This window comes from Camelus dromedarius, chromosome 10 (assembly GCF_036321535.1).
Source record: "Camelus dromedarius isolate mCamDro1 chromosome 10, mCamDro1.pat, whole genome shotgun sequence".
Lineage (NCBI taxonomy): Eukaryota > Metazoa > Chordata > Mammalia > Artiodactyla > Camelidae > Camelus > Camelus dromedarius.
Window position 1 is genome coordinate 55,127,983 of NC_087445.1, and position 19,561 is coordinate 55,147,543.

Here is a 19,561-nt window from a genome sequence, read left to right on the forward strand (position 1 = left end):
GGAAATTCATTGTAACAACGTGTGTGTTCAAAAACCCACCCTACCAAATCAAGCATGCTCAGTTCCGAAGGAAAATGGAGGTTGTTCTCAGATGTCAGAACACTTCTCTGTGACGATTACTGTTTTGGACACTGGCCACTTTATAAATTTCAGTATTCATTTTTGCTCCATGGCTGTTTGGTATTCCTGTGGTATTTATTCACCACGCTTGAGGGTGATATCATGGCAACGATGAAGCATCAAGATCTTAATTTTGCTCTGACGTGGAATCTCTTCCTCTTTCACATACAGGTTGGCTGTTATTTTCTCGCAGATGCTGTAAGGTTGATACAGATAGAATTCACGCTCTGCTCAGAATGAGGCAGAGGGGGGAAGGGGAACGACACCAAAAAAGGACGGAGAGGAAGTGAGATGCTTATGGTTTTGTTTTTGTTTTTTGACACCAAAATGGAATCTTTTAAGTGTCAGTATTTCAGAGCACTGGCAACGAATTCTCCTGTTTGCTGGGTGAGCTTCATTTAATGCTGTTATTTCCCCATGGATATGAAGAGTCTTCCTGAGATGAACACAAGAAGCTAATCACAAACAAACAAAGAGAAGACAGCCACGTCTATCTGCGACCACCGTGTTCCCTCCACTGGAGGGGGCTCTCTCAACCCCTTCTCTTAGGATATGAAAACAAACCAGATGGATGTGCTATCTCCATCTTTAGGCCTTTCACAGGGTCTCTGGAACAAAGCAGGGCAGCAGAGCTTCTTGAAGACTTGCTTGGGGAGAGGGGGAGAGAGAGAGAGAGGCTGGGTGGAATCTTGAATAAAAATGATAGGTTATGCTTTAAGCTGAATCAAAATAGGCTATCTGAAGAATATATAGAAATGGCATGCATGCTGCCTCTGGGAAGATTCCTTTTTATTTGTCTATCTCTGTATAAAAGAGGAAGATAGAGAAATTGAAAGGAAAGCACCATTTCTGTAATGTTCACCCTGGCCAAGGGTTTGAAATAATCTAAAAACAGCGGCTCTTCCAAAATGACGGCTTTGCTTGAAGTTTATCCACCTCTCTCCCCATTCCTCACCACCCCCAGCGCCCCTCACCAAAAAAAAAAAATATATATATATATATATATATGTGTATATATTCAAAGCTGCCCTAGTCACTGTGGGGAAAAGACGGCGATCTTTTGTGTGTTGTTATAATTAACCAGGCCCATTTCATCATCAGATTCTAGAAGGGGATGCAGTGTTAAAAAAAGAACTAAAGGAAGAAACCAGGAGAAATGACCATTTTAATTGCATGTTTATTCTCTCTTCGCTTTCCCAAATTGGTTTCGTTTCCTCCGAGTGGGGTAAGTGCCAGGGTATTCAGATGAGCAGGGGGCCAGGGTGGATTCCAACATTTACCAGCGTTTGAATTACCTCCGGACGGTTTGGCGGCCCCTAAATTTATACCCTCGAAGGCACAGCAACAGGCCTTCATCTCCTATGGAAGAGACTTGAAAGCGTGCCAGGACAGGACCTCCGTCCTGCCTGCTCAGAGTCCTGGCACGTAGAATCACACAAGAAAACAAAAGGCATTTGTGAGGAGCCGTCCAGGAAGAAAGATCAACAATATAAACTGAGGAGGGGGAGGAGAAAGAAAAGAAAAAGCCCTTTAAAATGGTTTTGTGCTTATTTTAATAGAACTTGCACAGTCCCTGAATATCCTCTAATCAAAACCAAATGCTTGTTGCTGAACAGGGCTCTCCCTTTGTTGGCTGGGAATGCCCACCGGGCTCCGATGGGGGCTGGGGCCCGGCCTGGCCGGCTTATCTCGCCCCCAGGAATAAACAGCATCCTCAAGGTTAGGGCATGCGGCTGGCTGGGGAAAAAAAAAAATAAGGAAAAAGGTCCATCGGCAACTGGACTTTGGGGTTCCATCACCCCAAATGTCTGCTGAAAAACTTGGAGATCTGTTTTGATTCTTTTGGACCCTGAAATATGTCAAGTAACAGGAGAAGGAAAAGGAAATGCTTCTTTTTCTCCCCCTCCATCTCTGTCTCTCGTTCACTCTGTCAGTCCATCTGTTCACCCCAATTGGGGTTGAGGGGGTGCTTTTCTCCTCCTTTCTTCGCCTCCCCCCCATCCTTCCTCCATCCACCTCTGTCCCTCTGTCAGTTTCTGACTCACTGCCGAAAAAAATCAGTCAGCTTTCAACTTGATTGGCTCAGGCTGCCCAACCTTGACTTTATGTGGGCTGGAAGGATTTCAGTCTGGGTTTGATCAGAATTATCTTTTATCTGCAACCAAGTACCCGAGCAAGAAACCCATCTCCTTGTCTTTCACCTTGGGCTTGTTGCTTTCTCCTCTCATTCTTGTAACCACCTGAAGAAAAGGAAGAGAATGATTGTGATGGTTGTGGAGACAGGACTTTCAGTCCAGGGCAGAAGGGATGAAACCATAATCTAGTCCTGGGCTTGGGATCTGGTCTTTGGGTTATGCCGGGTGATGTCATTAAGAGAGTCGGCAGCCTCTTTTGTTTCAACGCCAGGCAGTTCTTTTTCAAATGCTTGTGGGGTGTCCTGCCTGAGGGGGAGGGGAAGGGAGAAGAGGACCCTAGAAACCCATGTGCACAGGAGCTGCACCTTTTCATGTCGCCCCAGCTCCATGCAGCACAAATTGACTTTGTAAGATTGGCTCTGAAAATGAATACCCAGGACATCGCTCTGTGTTTCTTTCCTGTGAAATTACTTTTCTGAATGAAAATATTGAATTCCTTTGAAAGCAAGTAGTATAATATCTCTGGAAATGAAAATCCTGTGGAAATCACAAAGGAAAGAAGACCGAAGGATATGAAAGCTTTCTATCTCCAAATGTTAGCCGGGCCCTGGATTTTTTTTTTTTTTCTTGACAACAATCATGACTGCTCTTTCTGATGTTGATACATGGGGCGCTGGAATCTCCTAGATGCTTCTGTTACAGATTTATGTTTTATCTACCATAAACGGCCAATATCATTATCTTAATTTACTACAGCATTTGTATGCATGCGGTGTTCTTTGTAGTCCACTTGCCCAGGGAGTCTGACCTGCGGATTTTTCCTTGTCTCAAGGGGAACATATTGACTTACCGCCAGGCTTCTGGCCGTCACAGAGCTTCTGCTGAACTGACTGATGAACAGGGCAGATGCCTCTGTGGAAGTAGAGGCGTGGACAACAGGAGGCCCCCTTTCACTGCATCAGCTACCTGGTTGCTTCCCTTTGTTCCTCAGATCGTCTTGAGAGGGACCACCTCCACCCTTTTCCTTCTGTTGACAGGCTCGTTGGCTGTAGAGAGAATTTCCTGCCGACAAAAGTACTCTCTCTAGAAAGATGTTCCCCTTTCCATGTTCTCACTCATCTAAGTTCTTTTAGACTCGATTAGTTGAAGCACCCTTTTTTTTTAAGGTACATTATGTTTGGTGTCATTGATTCTTTTGCTTGCTTTTTTCAAAGAGCAAGGTGTCAGTTGTCCACTGCATAAATGATAAAATGCCTCTTTCAACTTCTCCCCAGATGAGCAGTCAAAAAAAGGCAGGAAAGGGAGGGACAAACACGAAGAGGCAGATCTAGAAGCCCAGTCAAGATAAAGCAATTCCAAAGGAGTATGACCTTTCTGTAAAGGATATGGAGCCCTCTGCCCCGATGGAATTGCAGGCCTGCCTGATGCCAAGCTAGGGAGCAAAGCTGCTGAAGGGATGGCTGTGATGCTCACAGCCATGTTTGCGGGAGGTGGGGAGTCAGGTGGTACTAGGTGACTGAGCCAATATCTTGATTTCCAAAAGCTTTAGAAAACTTGAAGATGCTTCTGATTTTTCAGTAGATTAAAAGAAAAAAATGTTGAGCAATTAGGGGAAGGTGTAGTGATCCCAAGGACTTAGAGCGTAATATATTCTTTGGGATTATTGCTGTCATCTTCATTTCATTTTGTGGGTCACATCTTGGCCATTTATAGAACTCTGTTGTCACAGGAATAGCATCTTTGAGCTTGGTGCCTTGTAGAACCTTAAAGTGAAGAGGAAAACAGAGCTGGATGGTTTTCAGTTTGGTGGATGTGTTGATAATACCCAAAAGTTGTAGCAGTGGCTGTCAGAAGAGGGATCCCTGGAGAAATGGGGAACCTTCAGGTCCTTGGTCTGGCCTGGGCCAACATCTTTTTTATTGAGATGGGTGAAGACTTATTCATTAACGTGGCCAATGATTTGAACATGGAAGGAATAATAAAGAATATGTTCTATATTAAAATTAGACATTAAAAAATCTCAAAAAAGTAGAAGAGTGACATTTAACATGGATAATGGAAAGTTTGATACTTTAATTATGGCTTCATGTGGAAATTGAAACTTGCAATGCAAAAAAGACAGATGATGTGGGTAAATACCTTCAGTGTGAAAGGCTCCTGATTCTTCTGGCCACACCTGAAAGTTTCCTACAAGATGTTGTTCAGCCCAAGTCAGTCTCTTGAAAGAGGTTGGTCAAGCATTTCTTTAGATCTCCCATACCTTCCTTCAAGTTACTCTGAAGGAACTCATAATTATATCCTATGTTTATATATACCCTTGCATCATCTTATATATGCTCATGTTCTAGTGTATAATGGGTGCTCAAAACCTATTCATGGATTGAGGTTCTGAATTGTGTAAATTCGGTTGCTCCCTTGGGTAGTCCATGCTGCCTTCATCACGTGCACTTCTGCCCTGGGACAGTTCTTCTTTGTACCTCCATCTGCAGAAACTTTTCAGTGTCCTAGGAAACTACTGGTGAGAATTAATAACCTAAGTCCAGCTTCTGATATTAATTTCTTTATACCAAGTATTCTTAAAGTCATTTGGCAAGGTGAGGCTTGTCACGGATTAATATTTCTTACACAAATATAATTCCAATGTCCTATGAATTGGAGATCAGAGACTCAGGTGTCCAGACGTCCCTTGACATGACCAGTGGATGAATTCTTAAAAGTGGATGCTAGCCCAAACCAAATATGCCCAAAGCAGTTTTCCGGTAGAGTCATGTCACAGAAGTGATTGAAGATATTTCAACCACTGTAGATGGATATCGCTACCTCTTTGTAATCTATAGTTACTTAAAGCTGGACTCATTTAGTAAGTACATAGGGTGAGAGGTGGTGTGCACAGGGAACAAGTTGGAGATGATAAACCGGCTTCCTTGTACTGCCACGGGGTTGCTAGCGATGGGCTATAGCATGTCTTAGGATTTTCTTTCCATGCTTAAATAAATTAAGAATCATTAGCAGTGAAGCTTGTACCACGTTGCTCTGTGTAGCTGTGGAATCACAAGCAGTTAATATGAGAAAGGGAACTGCAATGCAGAAAAACACAAACACAGCACAAATGCATTTCACTTGACGGGCAGTGGAGGAACCAAGGGAGTGAAAGATAGATGCTAGCGCATTGTCATTCACCAGCAATTAGGGTCTCAGGTACCGCGGTGCCCACCTACCATGATATTTGCCACACATTACATTACATTACTGTGTTATTTCACTAAGAGGCCTAAATAAAATTAGGTGTACATCAAATACGTAAAACACAAATATATCTAGACCAAGAAGTGCCCGTATAAGCTTCTGTAAAAATATTCGTAGATCCATGACATGGTTATTTTCGTTTGTTCAGGTTTGTGGTGCAATGTGTGCATAGTAAGTGAGCATCATACATTTTCAATCCTGAAGTAGAACATTCTTTCCCGGTGTCATCACAGACCAGCAGTGTGTATGGGACCCTGGTGGTGACACCTGAGTTATTTCTCTTCACGTGATGCTTAGCCAGTTAGCAGCCAAGAAATTCTTTGCCAAAATTTGTGTCTTGGGTTCATTTGGAAAACGTGTGCCCCAAACATTTCCTTCCTTCCTCCCATCTTTGATACCTTCCTTCCTTCCTTTGTCCCCCCTGTGATAGATGCTGTGAACCTGGTGGGAAGGAAGAGACACGGGCAGCAATTGTCACAACACAGTACGGGCAGGGCCATCTGAAAGGTATGTACAGAATTTCAAGGGAGCACAGATGTGGGGAGTGAGTTTGTTCACAGAGGGTTTCCTGAAAGAGATAGAAATTAGGTTGCATCTTAAAGCTAGTTTGTTCTTTTCAGAATTTAAAGGAAGCATGAAGCTCCAGAAGGATTTTTTCCAAACTTTCTAGTCTTTCTTTAAGGTACAAGCAAGGAGGTAAAATGTGCTTTAGTGGCTAAATTGGATCATCCCTGCTGGCTCTTTGTCAACCCTGCCTTTCATTAGAAGTAAATTTGAAAAATCCAAACGTGTGTTAAGCTGGTTGCTAAGCTCAATTATTGAAAGAGATTTCAGGATCTTCTCGTTAAGGAATATTGAGCAAATAAATGAAAAGAGAACAAAATTTCCTTGATGGTGTGGTGGCAGTAAATGTTTCTTGGTGGAGGGATTTCTTTTTCTTTTTCCTTTTTTTTTTTTTTTTTTTTTTTTTGTCCTGCAGAGAAGTAAGCAGGGGTGGAAGATGCTATAATTATTTGGAAGGTCTTGCCTACAGCCATCAATATAGCTAAGTCACCACTGACAATGTGAGAAGAATTCTGAGGAGGCAGATTGCACTCAGATGGCAGGGGACTATCAGATGAGTCATTAATATCATCTCTGTGTTACAGTTAGACAGCCACAGATCTGGATTCGAAGTGCTAAGTGTGTGCCACCCCCGCTTCACTTTGGTACAGTATTGGAATGGCCTGGTAGAGCTGAGCAGAGAAATGTGGTAGGAAAATGATGGGACATTAGCCTAATTCTTGATTCATCAGTTACTAATAGCATGACCTTTCATTGCCTATTAAATCTTTAGGACTCGCCCTCGTCATCAGTGCAGCGTCGGAGGGGTAAGGGACGAGTTTATAATAAATTATCTCTAACAGTGGATCTAATTTAAAAATTTTAACCAAATCACCAAAGGACAGTTCGATTTAATTCCTACACTCATTGTATATACTTTTCTCCTATGAAATCTTTCATATATGGATATAAACATGCATCTCTGGAAATGACAGAGAAGGCGTATGGTACCCCAGAGCTAATAAGGTTTCAACGCTAATTCTCTGTCTCGCATCTATGTATTTCAAACTTCTTATCCAAACCCATTTCCAATTATTCGCCTTCAAGCGTTTTCATCTCAGTCAGTTCTCACAATTGTCTGAAAATATCAGGCATTTTTCCATCTGCATCTCTTGACTTGTTTCTTAGAAAGTTCTGTAGCTCAGTGATCTCTGTATTCAAATTCAACCCATCCTTCAAGGTTCATCATATAGGAACTATTCCCATGAGCCAGACCTGACTGCCTCCTCCCTGAAGCTGAGAGGGACCTCAGTTCCCCTGCAGGCTACCCATCTCTCCTAAAAACACTTGCCCATTTTCTACCTTGTGATAGATTCATTTGTCTAAATATCTGTCTCCTAAAGAGGGACTCAATCTTAGTGTTTATGTCGCCAGGGCTTATCAGGGTGCTTGAAACACAGTGGGCCGTCAGCTTACACTGCTGGAATGGAATCAGGGAAAGACTGTAGCTTTAAATGGACACCTATCCAGAGTGAAAGTGTGAGCCCTTCAGCAGCACAGGATTCTGCCTGATCTTTCCCACCTCCTGCTCCAGCCACACTGACCTCCTTGCTTTCTGCTGCTGGAGCTGATCCAAGCCTCTTCTTGCCTTAGGGCATTGGCTTCAGTGGTTTCCCCTGCCTCTGAGCTCTTCCCCAGATAACAGCAGATCCTTCCTCCTGCTTCCATCAGATCTCTGCTCAGCAGGGCCATCTCTGACCATCCTATAAAAAAAAAGCAATTTACAAAACTCACTTCCTTATCTCTTTCATTGGTCTCCATAGCACTTAACCATCTGACATAATATGTATTCATTTGTTTGCTAGCCGCTTGTTGTCCCCATCAGAAGGGAAGGTCATGAGGGAAGGAGTTGTACTCCCTGCTTTTCCTCCCAGTACCCAGACTGGTGCCTGGTGCAGAGTCAACTTTGTGTGTCTTTCCTCCAGCATCTGCTGCTTTTCATCAGTGTATCAGGGTTCTCTAGACTCATGCCAGCTTGAAATCCGTGCTGCTTTCTTGCTTCTGGGCTCTTATCTCTACTTCCACAGTCTCTCTTCTATACCGTGGACCTCAAGTTAAGATCCTCTGATCTAGTAGAACAGAAAGGTCTGAGCTACAGTGATACCCATAGGATCGATGGTATATATTAAAAGAAAGAGGAGGCATTAAATAATTGAAGGGAAAAAAAATAAAGGTATGTGTTTTTTTATAGAAGACCTCACGATCAGAAAGAGTTGAATGAAGTCTATTCATTTGTTATTGATAACACTTTTTCATTTAAAAGAGGGCTTAATGGTTTGTGGTTAGTTTGGGCACATGATTCAAGTGAGGTTCTTGGAAGCTTTAGTAGGTAGTTTCCAAGTGCAAAGCATGTTGGGGACTTAAAAGGGACCTATGGATTCTGCTCTTTAGAAATTTCTGTTAATGATACGGGGCATACTTAGTCCTTAGTAAGAAATCCTTTGGAATGATCCATCAAACTTTATCTTGATCTTGTAGAGGAACTCACTGTGTACAGATTAAAACTGTATTTACATCAATCACAATTATACCAGGTCCACCTCTTTTAGAATGACCCTAATCTGCCCCCAGGCACATATTTGGAACCATTGGCCTCTTAGTTTCTATTTCTGGCTGATTTTATGTGCTTTTGTTTTGGGGCTTTTTTTGTTGTTGTTGGCAGGGGCTGGTTTTTTGGTTTTCTTCAACAGGCTGCACCCTGATCAGATGGGTAGTATTTGGCCCTTGGGTTACTGTAAAACAGAAGTGGCAAGGGCTTTGAAGAGATAAGATGCATGGGTGAAGGAGAGGGAAGAGAAGACTTCTAAATCTGTTCATTGAGCAAGTTATTGGTTGAGCATTTTCTGGGTACCAGCAGTGCATGGGTACGAAGCATATATTAAGACAGGCTTCCTGTCCTTGAGGGACTCACTGTCTGTGTTTTGAGCCCATGTAACAGGGGTTGTTGGCAGAAACAAAGAATTAAAAGCAAAGGGCACTGGGTAGAGAAAAGAGTCGAGGTTAAGACTTGGTCTTGTTGAATTTGAGATGAAAGCAATACCTCCAAATGGTCTTGAAATGAGTCGAAAAGTCTAAGTTCTGTGGAGGGTGTGGGGAAAAAAAAAAAGCAATGAATAATAGCATCGTAGACCAGCAAGACATGGATGTGAAAAGTCTGCTTTCTATTGGGAAATATACATTTGATACTTCATGGATGGAAGAAGGATTTTTTTTCTTTTTTCCTTATTTAAGTTAGGACTTCTTGCCAAGTTTCTGCTTAGGCATTCTGAACTGAACTTCAAATGTTCAGGGGCTTCTGTTTTAAACACATTTGGAGTTGCGGCTTCTTGTTCAAGGAAGAAAACCTCTTCAAGGGCATCAAAGAGCTGTGAAGAAAGATACAGTGTGTTGACACTTTGTGTAAGGGCATCAAAACCAGAAAAATTTCTCTGCTGTACACACATATTTCAAAGTCAGAGGGGGAAGGGTTCTAGTGAGAAGCTTCTGTTGCTGGATTTAACCCCAAATACTTGAGAAATAATTTAACACATGCACTGTGCCTAAAATATGCTTACCTAGCAATTTCAAGCCAAGGTCTAGAAGTTGTTTTCTCTAGGGTGTGACCTTTAAATAAATTGTGAAGCTTCTCATTGCTGGGCCCAGGGGAGAGGAGTCAGGGAATAGAATCAGGGGGAGGAATCTTACCAGAACATCAGAAGCCATTTGACCCAGGGCCTTGGGGAAACTGCTTACAAATTCGATTTAAATCATTGTCGCCAGGCCCCTTGTGAGGGGATGACGGGAAAAGATCCCCTGTGTTGCTCCAAGACCCATCTCCCTCCTGAATCCTATTGAGGACCTGGTAAAAGTGGGTACAGAATAAAATCCACACCTGCAAGGGGTGAGCCCACTATTAATTCTCGGTAGCGACACCTGGGTGTCACATCCACACAGATAGGATCTGGACCATTTCCATCACTTGCTACCTAGGTGAACTTGGGCAGGTCTCCCTGACTTCTTGAAGCCTCTGTTTTCTCATTTGAAAAGTGGAAGCAGTAACTCCCGCCTCACCTGGTTGTTGCTTGAATAAATGAAAGTTAAATATAAAGTGCCTAGCAGGTGCCTTGATGCTTAGAAAGAGCTCAGTAAATGCTGCCCAACTGCTACCTCCCTTTTGTTCTCTCCCTCAGGATGATAAAATCATCTTAGTTTAGGTGAAATGAGGATGTCAAATTAAGAAATCAAGGAGGTAATGATTTGTGTGCCAGCTCCAGCCCTGCCGCCACTAGCTCTGTGACCTGAGGCAAGTCACTTAACCTCTCTCACCTCCATTTCCTCACCTACAAATTGAAGTTAACAAATACTTGTAAATTGGAATAAAAGATCAAGTTAAACTCCTGGGCAGGGAAGCAGATTAGCAAAATGGTCAAGAAGCGCATCTCTAGAGTTAGGTTCCTTAAATTCCAACCTGGGCTCCAAAGCTTACTCGCTATATGACTTTGGCCACTTTACAAAAGACCATTGTGTCTCACTTTCCTTATCTGCTAAACAGGGGTAGTAGTAGTAGTTTATGCCCCGTACAGATGCAGAGTAAATGAGTGACTACATGTAAAACTCTTAGCTATGCCTGGCACATACTGAGCACTCAAGACATATATTTATGATCTCAGGAAATGTTGTTGAAAATGTTGTTAGCATGTTGTGTGTTGGAAAGCTTGTGGCTTGTGACCAGAGAAGAAAGACTGAATTAGTAGAAAAATCTTGAAGTATGACTTTGAACTACTCTGGCCTAGAGACCCCGAATAGACCTTTCCAATTCCGTTCTGCAGTGGAATATAGGCTACTGGATTGTCCAAGTGTTTGGGAACCATTTGGGGAAAAGCAACGACTTACACTGTTAACAGCCTCGCTCTGTGGAGCTGATCTTCCTTGGAACAGATGGGTCTCCAATCGGGACCCCTTGGAAGAATGTTGGGGTTGCTCTAATTTGGAGCAGTTTGTCTACAGCTTAAGAAGCCTGCTCTACCATAATCACCCTGACTTGCAAGCACTCAAAGTAGAGAAGATCTGGTTGCTGTTGGGTAACCAGAATCTGAAATGCTGTGGCTCCAGCTCTGTGGCCTGGATAAACTTACATGGGGTCACACCTGAATCAGGCAGGAACGGTTGTAGCCATGTCCCCTTGTGTGGCCTGGCTGAGGGCATGGTGATGTCCTCTGCACTGCTGCGAATGATGAATCCAGTCCGTTGAGGGTCTGTTTGCTTCTCTAGAAACTCTCTCTATAAAGGAGTTCCAAGGAAAGAAATGGCTGTGACAACCTGCAGTACAGGAAAAGAAAAGAGGGCATAATCAGGGCCAGACGGAGACCTTGAGGAGACTTATGCGCTAAAAGGATTAGTGCCCTACCTCCGCCCCCACCGCTATGCCCCACATTATATGCAATTAAAAACAAAGATGAAATATGTGTAGCCGAACTTTGGTAGTCCACCAAAGTTCTGATTTTTCCATGATGATTTTAAAATGTGTCTCCACATACTTTTTCAAAAATTCTTGCTTTTTTGGTGCACATGCTAGTTTTCCATGGATAATCAAGCTGGTTATCCTGGTGGTCCTGACCTTGGGATCATCATCCAGAGTGCCTGAGGTGTCTGGGAAGTGATTGTCCCTCTGATGAAAGAATATAATTAACTAAATGGATGGATCATTTGTTAAGTGTCTGCTCTTCCCGAAGGAAGGGCAGGGATGTTATGAAATAGAAGTGACATCTTTCTGTGGGTATCTCCTCAGCAGAAATGACACATATAAGACTTTAGAGTGAGGACACATTGGTTCAGAACTTTGGACTTTGGAACTAACCTCTGAACTGGTTTCCTTTACTCTAGTCGTACTTACTTCTAATAGATTGTATTGTTGAAGAGTGATCTTCTTAAAAAAAAAAAAGTGACCTTAATGGTCCTCTGTTTATAACACTTTATGTGAAGCCTCACCATTCTGTAGAATAAAGATAAACTCCTTTGCACCTCAAGGTTCTTTACAACCTGCTTGTACCTACTGAGTTCCATCTCTCCCTGTTAGCCCAGCTGACCCTGTGCTCTAGCCATATATAAACCCTCTTCCTAGTCTCCACCGTGTGTCCACTGCTGCTCCTCTGTTCCTCTTTCATCCCCTGGCAGACTCCCATTCATCACTCAGAGCCGAGTCCATGTGCTCTTGGGTTCCCTGGTTCTCCAGGCCGACTCACTGTCCCTTTCCTTTGTGCCCCCACACACGTGGTTCAATCTCTGTGGTCACATTGTCACTACCGCCTTTTAGACATGGCGGTTCACACGTCAGCATCCTCTTTGCAACTGTGAGCTCTTTGAGGGCCAGGACCAGGCTTTGTTTATTTGGGGATCTTCATCGACTTTACAGTGCTCAGCACGCAGTAGGTGCAAAATAATGTTTGCTGAATAAATGCAATAACTAGTTAGAAACTGGCAAAACAGCAGCGCCTACCTCCACGAAGGCAGAAATCATGGAGTTGGCACTCGGTTGAATGAATGAGTGCTGGAATGGGGAGCTCATAGAGCCGTCGTGAAAGTCAGAATGAGCGCTGTGGAGGCTCTGTGAAACGAATGGCTGGGTCTGGGCGAGACGCTGTTACCACTGTGACTGCAGCGAGCACAGTCCCCCGCTTTCATAGCGGTGCGGCCGTGTGCAGAGGGCCATCGGAGCCAGCTCTCAGCTGCCTGACTGCCACCCCAGGTAAGGGAAAGGCAGCGTTCCACTGACTGGACGTGTAACGGGGTGGAAGTGAGCCTGCTGCTGCCTCTTTCACAGCTGCTGAGGGCTGTAATGAAAAGATCTGAGAGCCCCTTTCTCCCTGGTCCTACAAGGAGAGTGTCATAAACGTCCAATTTGCCGCTGATTGCCACATTGGCCCAGGGACTCCGCAGCAACAAGTCATTGAAACGCAGCTAACCACAGGCACACGTGCTGAAAAAGCAACTTAACCTCTTTCCTCACTCCGATTGAGTAGCAAATTAGACTAACGGTCGCCACCGTTAATGGAACACCTTCACTGTCATACCTAGTGCTAGAATCTCATTTGATCTCCACCCAGTCATACAAATGGCTGTATTGTCACCATTTTAGGGAGCAAAGGGCTCAGTTAGGTTGAGGGCTTTTCTCAAAATCACTCTGTATCAGTCAACTTTCAGTGTAATATACTGAGAAAACAAACACCCCCCACGTCTCAGTGTCTTGGAACAGCCAGCCGTTAATTCTCTATTGTATGACATTCCTAGTGCAGCGTCTGAGGTCCGTGCTGGCTCTGCTTTGTGTGTTGTCTTTATTCCAGAACCCAGGCTGAAGAACAGTCCTGACTTGGGGTCTCTGATTCTTGTGGCAGAGAGAAGGGAGCAATGGCCCACCTCCCCAAGGCTCTACAAGCTCTTACGTTACTCCGACTCACAGTCCGTTGGCCAGAGCCAGTCGTATGGCCAAGCTTGAAGTCCAGGCAGTAGGAGCGAGTGCTTCTCCCATAGAGAGACACCCCAAGCCCCACGGCGATGGACAGGGATGAATAGCTGGGAAGGAATAAATAGGGTCAATCAGAAAATCCCCTAGTAAGAGACAGAGCTGGGAGGAAAGCTGAAGTCCTTCCTCCTCCAGATTCCAAGTCCTTTCCATCGTACCAAGCAGTCTATAATGGGAGCCTCACTGCAGCTTTATGGACTTTGATGACAGGAACCCAGCGTGCAACTCGAAGTCTTGATTCCTGGAAATACAGGAGAAGGCAGAACTGAGGCCCCCGTCTTGTCACTTAACAGAACAGGGTTGCAAGTGTGTGTCAGGAAACTCTTGCTCTGTTGTCTGTCAGTGTAATTGGCATGAAAAACCTCCTCTCTCTCTGCGGCCCGCAGTGCTCCAGTAAATCTCCCCCTGTACCTCCCATTACCCCTCGCTTAAAGCACCGATTATTCCTTTATTAGAGCTCAGCCACAAGTAGGCCATGAATTTTTATGGCTTTTCCGGATCTCATAAGGCAATGAGAATCATCCATTTAAACACAGTCACTAAACTCTACCACAGGTTTATGACCTGATAGAGCATTTCACCGCCGTTTAAAAGAAGCCGCACCCACTCTTCCCTTCTTTGAACATTTAGTTTCCTCTTCAAGAGAAAGAGAATGTCAGCTTCCCACTTTCAACCCCCCTTGTGGCTACCTTGAGATGTGGCTGGGTTGAAATGCCACCATCGATGAAAATCTGAATGCCCCACCTTTGGGAGTCACTTAAGTATTAAAAAAAAAAAAATTCTCCCAGCCTCCTCCAGCTCCATTAGGATGTTTTATTCTTTTCAATTTACATGTGCCTTTATTAGGCAATTCATTCACCAAATATTAATTGCGTAAGCACTGTACATCAGACAATGAACGTGCCAGGCATGACTCAACTTCGGATCATGTCGCCGTGGGCTGCCCCTGTCGGGAAACAAGGCAAAAGAGAAGATGCTGTTTCTTGAGGGACTTCAAGGCAATTCCATGTCCACTGTCTCGTTTGACTATGTCTGTAACCTTTACCGTTGTCCAGAGTCATCTCACCTTGGACATGGTAGAGCGGAAATGTCCTTGAGTTTGGTTTGCAGCCTCAAGAATGTGGTTGAGCTCTGGGTTGGGGGTGAGTGGCTCTAATCACAGAGCTTGGTTAGTGGAAAAAGAATCGTGATCCTCAAAGCAGTTCAAGTTCTGGAAATAACCGCTGTATTTGCTATTAGCAGACTTCTTTGAAGAACGTCCTGCCAGCAAGTAACTCCTCTTAGCTTCCACATAATGAGATTCCTTTCCCCTGAGTTTTTCCCCCATAAATTAGAGACATGTATGTCTGTGGTTACTGGACTTTGCAGTCTCGATTTTCACAGGTTCTCATAAACTCAGCGTGTCTCAAAGCAAATTCACTATCTCCCACATCTACTTATTGTCAAATTGGCTCCTTTCTTTCTCTCTCTCCTGGTCAAGGTGCAAATCATTTACTCATTCACCTGCCTTTGTAACCCGGGAGACAGCCTTGAGTCCTCATTCTCCTGTATCTGCCCCAACCGATCAGTTATGGAGCCGTGCCTCTTGGCATCTTTAAATAAGTAAGGTCCAGCCCTCCATCACTACTGCCTCTCCTCCCCTTACCAGGACTCCTACAACACCCCCTCCAGCCATGCTCTTCTTGCTTCAGGTCTCACTCTGCTCCTGCCCGTCCGAATCCGTATTTCCAGAGTGACCTTCCTACACCCACTTCTGATCATGTCCCTCTCCTTTATCGAGCCCCCATGGTCCATCGGCGTGGTCAGCGGGAAGGCCTTCCTTCTCAGCACAGAGCAGCAACAGCCTCATTAGCAGGCTCCCCCCTCCCACTTCTGTAATTCCAGTCCCTCAAAGTGCACCTTGTGAACTGTTCATGGCAATTTACATAACACTCTCCTGAAATCAGCGTTTGCTTTTTACTCCCACATACGCTATACTGGCTCCCTTTGTCTTCCCGGAAGACTTCTACCCTCCCCTAAGACTCGGCCTGAATCTTCTTTGTGAAGGAAAGTACCGTACAATCTCTTCAGGCAGGAAAAATCCCTTCCACCTCTGGGCCTTCCCTGTGACTTGAACTTCACTCAGTTTTCCAACTTTTCATCTCTACTAAACTGCCAGATGAGGAGGACACATACCATGTCTTATAACACACTGCTTGCTTAGACTTTTCATGTCCCTTGTCTCATTGATCCTCCAGCCCTGTCAGATAGGTCCCTGTTATCCCATTTTACAGATGACAGTCAGGTTTAGCTAATGTTTCGAGGTTGTAAATGGAAGGCCCAGAGGTCTAAGCCAAGCGTCTCCACTGCCTACAATCTTTGCTAATACACTTCTTTACTGTTTGCAACAGCAGTGGCAGCTTCTCCCTCATAGACAGAAGGGGCTTAGCAGAGGGCATCTAGTTGGAAAAGAAGTCTAGCCGGGGTGCCTTCAAGCTGCACTTGCAAGGCAAGAGCAGAGGTTGTGTTTGGGTTGTGTTATACACCATTAAATACTGTAATGTTTTCTGAAGCTATTTTTATTTCATACATCGCATACAACTGAGAAAATCTGAGTTGCCTGTATTGAAAAGTTCTGTCATCACTGGACTCACGTTTTTGGAGGGAAGTTTTAGCTGCCAGATAAGAATGTGGGGAGGGGCTTTGGCCTCTTTGGCGAGGCTGCTGTCAGCCTCAGTGCGTTGCCAGGGGCAGATCAGAAACCCAGCCTGAACCTCGTCAGTGTGGCCACAGCTGAAATGGCTTCACCAGGTAAACGCGTAGGTTTCTGGCCTCAGGTTGATTGCAGGTGGCTGTAAGATGTGCCCACACGAACATTTCTGCATCTAAGGAATAAAACTGCTGCTGGTTTTACCTGTTCTGATCCGTGACCCCCAAATAAAGACACATACGTGGCCAGTTTCTTCCAGAGTTTAGCAGTAAGGAATTGCTTCTCCTCAAGATGTGCTAACCTTCCTTTTATCCCAGCAAGCGTTATGGAAGCAGAGAGAAGTCCAAACGTGGGCTGTGAATCAGAATTACCTGGGAAGGTAATAAACATACTGATTCCTCGATCCCATCCCTGGAAATTCCGATTGAGAGACCTGGAGAGGTGCTGAGAGATCTGTTAGTTGCAGACCAGCTTGATTATTGAGCTCTCTGCGGTGTGCTAATGAAGCCACTGTCCTCGGTATTAGCCTCTCACATTTTCACATGAGGTTTGGCTGCTCCCACGGCTGGGCTTCAGTGCTGGGCTGAGGATGCTTTCTCGAGATCCCTGGCTGTAAAAGAGCTCGACTTAGTGCAGAAGACAGTGTATCCTCCACACCTTGGCATCTTCCCCCACTCTGGCCCAAAAGGTGCTCAGTCCTGGTGAAAGGGAAGCCCCAAGACCGTAGGAACTCAGGCTCCTCAACCCTCCACCCATTTGCATCTGTGTCTGCAGGCATGAAAAGGGAGGGGGGCCCTGGACCCTCAGAGAAGAGCATCATGTCAGCTTCCAAGCAGGCGTTTACAGGTCAGCAGAGCACTGGCTGTGAACTTGTTTTCAGAAGCGATTTGCCTGAGGTCACCGAGAGTTAGTGGCAGAGCCCAAGTAAGAATCCTGTGGCTGCCTTGGGCACTGGAAGGCGGTCCCTGCCCCAGCCTGTAGGAAGGGACACAAAACATGGGATTAGAGTGACTGCTGCATATTCAAAAATCAGCCCTTTGTCTGTCTGTGAACAGATCCACTGCTCATGCTCCCATTATTAAGACAGGAACTTCCCAGGAGACAGGAGGGAAATGAGAAGGATTCAAGGAAGCTCTAGAGTGGGGACAATATTTTTTTTCTTTTAAAATTTCAAGTTAATATGAAACTCCTTATTTCTCCTCTGCATCCTTAGTGACTACCAACCACAACTAATTTATGTCATTTTCTCTAACTGGCATTCTAAGGGGTCCACAAGAGGAAAATAAAATATTTAATAAAATAAAATGTGACAAATGAACTCTTTGAGTGAAACAAGCCAGATCAGTGAGAGCTGCAGATGCAGCAGGAGGAGGAAGGAGGTTCTGAGAGCTGGAAAGAGGCCCAGGTGAAAACTGTGATGGGTTTTGGAAATTTTTTTTTTTTTTCAATTTTTAAATTGGAAGGATTCGACCGTATTCTACATAATCTGATGTATACATTTCATCTTCACTCGCCTTTCTTTTGTCGCTTCTCATGTGCTGCAGTCGGAGCAGGGTTCCCTATTATGTAAATAAGGGAATGAGACAGATGGTGCTACAAAGCAATGAATTCATCTGGGGGGAGGGCTTTAATTATGGATGGGTGGGCCCGGCTGTGTTTTGGGTTCAGCAAACGTCCCAAACGTTATGGGATTGGCAAAACCCCAGATGCAGTTTTCCAGGCACATTTGAAAATCCTGTCATATTTGCAGGGGAATTGAAGTTAGGATTTGTTTCTTCTTCTTTATTAAATTCCTCAAGTTGCTGGCCCTGAGTTTAGCCTCTGAAACTGGAGGAATTTGAGCAGTGCTTTAAGGAGCTGGTCTACCGTTCTTTTGACACTAAGGTATTTCATAGGTACTACTGAGCTTTTGAATAGTCTTTTTTATGGGTTGTAAAAAAAAAAATGGAAGATCCAGGATACTGTAAATGGAAATTTAAAGTTATTCACGTACCCAGATATGATTGCTATTAATTTATTAATATATTGAAACTTAGTATTTTTAGTATACTTATTTTCCACCATTGAACTCTCACTATTTTCCATTTTATATCTTGTTTTGTCACTTAATACTATGTCATTATCATTTCCATATACCACTATTCATAATTTTCATGTATATATAATGCTCCATTCAATTTATGAGTCATTTGAAAAAATGAAAGATGTATATTTTAGTGGGCATTTGTTTCACTCAGAGTAATATAAGCTAGATCCTTAGACAATCTAAGTTTTGTTTATATCCTTGGTCAGATAAAATCTAGTGGAAACAGATGAACAGAATAATCAGAAATGGCTATGGGGATTTTGGGGGTGCTATGTAATGTCAAGTTCACAGTCAAAGGCAGAAGCTCAAAGAGAGACCCAGAACCAGCTGAGTATACACAAAGGACTTCATGCTTTGGATATGATTACAGAAAAATCAAAACACAAGTTAGGTGCAAACTTACGGGAACAGAGTAGACGAGCATTTGTGAATTTAGTGTCCATGGATTCAGTGGTTCACAAGGGACCTCGCAAGGCCAGGATACGGGGTGATTTATCATTTTGCTGCAATAGCACTTGAAATCACATGGGTTTGCAAAGCTCTCGCATTTCGACCGCGCTGCTCTGTCTCTGAACCTAGCCAACCGTCCAGCTTTTGTGTTTTAATCAGTTTTGTGGTTTTGCACTCCTTGATGAGAATTGAGCAATTCTTAAAACATGATAAATTGTATTTCTTTGTGAAAAAAACTGGACAAGAGAAGAACGTCCACTGTGAGAGCTGGTGCTGAAAGGGAATAGAAAATCAGAAGCCTAAGCAAGTGATAGTCCCTTGCCAGAAAGCTGAGCCCATTGGGGTCATTAAGGGATGGAATGTGACATTTGGCAGTGCTCTGGTCCCATGACATAAATGAGCCCCCCCTATACGCTCTGGACAGCATTGAGAAAAAGATATCTCTGATGCCACTTCAGGCAGCACCGTACCCTGGGCAAATACTGCTCATTAAATCATCAAAGCACAGCTCAGATGTTTCAGTTTTTCATTATTTCTTTTTCTGGGAGAAATTATATTAGAGTAATAATGGTGAATGTGCTGATTCACTAAGATTTTGAATGGATCAAGGATTTATTCTAATGAAGTCTCTTTTAGTGAGGAGTTGCAGTGAGTCAATTTCAACTCTGACAGTTTCTGGGTTCCCTGTAAATTCCAGAGATGTGAGGGAGGGTGAGAATAACCTGTTGAGGATA

The 19,561-nt window shown here is 44.0% G+C and overlaps 1 long non-coding RNA gene across 1 annotated transcript in view; it reads left to right on the top strand.

Moving 5' to 3' along the window:
• LOC105087920 (uncharacterized) overlaps positions 1-19,561 on the top strand; it is a 372,451-nt gene that overhangs the window by 269,425 nt on the left and 83,465 nt on the right. The window contains exon 4 of the long non-coding RNA XR_837049.3: positions 5,932-6,008. This is a non-coding gene — a long non-coding RNA (uncharacterized LOC105087920). The remainder of the gene's footprint in view (positions 1-5,931; positions 6,009-19,561) is intronic.